The sequence below is a fragment of the Pteropus medius genome, unplaced genomic scaffold (assembly GCF_902729225.1).
Source record: "Pteropus medius unplaced genomic scaffold, Ma_sr-lr_union100, whole genome shotgun sequence".
Taxonomy (NCBI): Eukaryota; Metazoa; Chordata; class Mammalia; order Chiroptera; family Pteropodidae; genus Pteropus; species Pteropus medius.
In genome coordinates, this window is record NW_024349799.1 from 923,250 (window position 1) to 925,524 (window position 2,275).

Sequence of the window (2,275 nt, forward strand, 5' to 3'; positions counted from 1 at the left end):
TTTCCTTTATGGTTCCTCTTACATTCCCTACACATCTTTTCTAAAATCTGGGGAGAGGGGAGAGAAACTTTTCTTTCAAGCAAAACACTGTCATGCAACTCTAATTGTATAATCTGTTCTTCTGGCTTACTTAAACACAAAAATAATGATTAGTGCTGAAAGAGCACTTAAAGATAACATAATGCATCCTATTTTACAACTGACCAGAGATTATGTGGTTTGCCAAATTTAATTGGCTGGTTACTAGCAGAACCAGGGTTAGCATCCATTCAACTTCCTTCTGTTTTTCTTTGAACAGCAGAAACATAGAAAGTACCTCCTAAAGGGGCACTGTATGCTGCGGTTGAGTGCAGGCTCTGATGTCGGATTACCTAAATTCAAACCTAACTCTGCCACTTATTAGCTGTGTGACCTTGGCCAAGTAATCTGACTACTCTGTGACTAAGTTTCCTCATCTACAAAATGGAAGGCATAATCGTATTTACTTCATAGAGTTGTTATAAGGATTAAATGAATTAATGTACTTAAAGCATATAAAAAGAGTGACCGGAAATCTAAGCTGTTGTTACTGTTTAGCGCATGCTTTGCTAGCTGTTGATGTAACAGAGATTAACAGAGGTTGGGATTTTACCCACAGCTGTTTATTTTGGCATGGAATTTAAGAAACCAAACCAAGCCAAACCAAACCAAAACCACACTTGAGATAATGTACACAAATCTGGTTATTTTACATAGAGATCTAAATTTTCAGTTTTTCTTGAAAATTGAAAGGTCGGACATCTCGGCCAGAATTCTGATTTAGTAACAACTGGCTGGAGCTAAAAGCAGCAGCTGCCCGCTTTGGTTCACATCACTCAACTCATGTATGTTTATGTACTCACACCCTTCCAGTTTCCATCTTTTAACTTTGCCTGACTACTGCATGCCTTTGAAATTGCATCCCAGACTAAGATGATGCCTGCTCTCAAGGAAATGACAATCCAGTAGGTGAGATGTGTCTGCTAAATAATTCACAATACAGTGTAATAGAAATAAGTTGGGATGTACAAAGTACTGCAGTAGACTGAAAGAACACGAGTATGTACTGAATAATGGAAGTGCTGCTGGTGATGTATGTTTTTAAGAAAGTGCCTTGAAAAAGAAAAGGAGTAGAAGAGGGTTGAAGAGAGAATAGGATGTGCAAAGACATTGAGATGGGAAAATTTGTGTGCTTAGCAACTGAGGAGTTGTTTTGAAGAATATAGAAAGCAGGGGAGAATAGGCTGATACTAGATAATAAAGGCCCCTTAGTTTGGATTTTACCCTGTAGGAAGTGGATAGCCCTTGAAATGTTTTCTGTCACTAAATTCTAAGTCTAACTTTAATTCAGTTGTGCCTGGATACCCTTACCACCTTCCATCAAATGTCTTTGGACCTCGTGTTTGGGAAGGAAATGCTGTACAGTCTACAATATTCAATGAAATATCTTTCAATAGCAAATTGCCACCTCGAGATGAAGCCCTATCTTTTTAATGGATAAAATAGTTTTTAGATTTGTCTTCATTGAAGTTTTGTCATCTGTATGATTTTTATATTTCTTACGTCTTCCTTGTGTATCATCCCTCTCACTGAGAAACATAACATTTCATTGTTAATATGTATTTTTCATTTAAATGTTATACTGGTGGCATCTACCGGCGGCACCTTCTGGTGGCACTTGGCATATATGCAAAAAATACTAGGTGAAATGCCAAGATAAAACTTCCTTTTATATTATCGATTGCAAAAATTTCAAGAACAATGTAGAGATTTTTGTGTAACATAGAAAGTGCAAGTTGTCGTCTCTAGCTACTAATTCAACAAATAGTTTATTTGTGGTAATAAAGGTGCCTAGGTAATAGAGACGTTTCTCCACTTCCCGCAGGCTCAAAGAGGAAAAACAGGCAAAAGACTTTTTCATATCTGACAGTAACATCTTGGATAGCCAGGGAGCTCAATCACTTGGCGGGAAAAGAATAAATACAGACTAAATTCGCACAATCTTTTTCTGTTTAGTTTATAAACTGTGGTCGAGTCTGTCAGCCTTCGTGCTTTGTGGGACTTGAAGTCCAGAGGCAAGAAGTGATGCGCACTGTTGAAGCTTGGAAGCCGGCAGCCCCTGCAGGTCTGAGCGGTAAAGACTACAACTCCCGACAGACACCACAAGGCCCCGCGGTGATTACGGGCAACCAACCATATCAGAGCTGGGCAAGCCCCGCCCCCTGGCTGGGAGGGCTACTTCCACCAATGGCAGAGC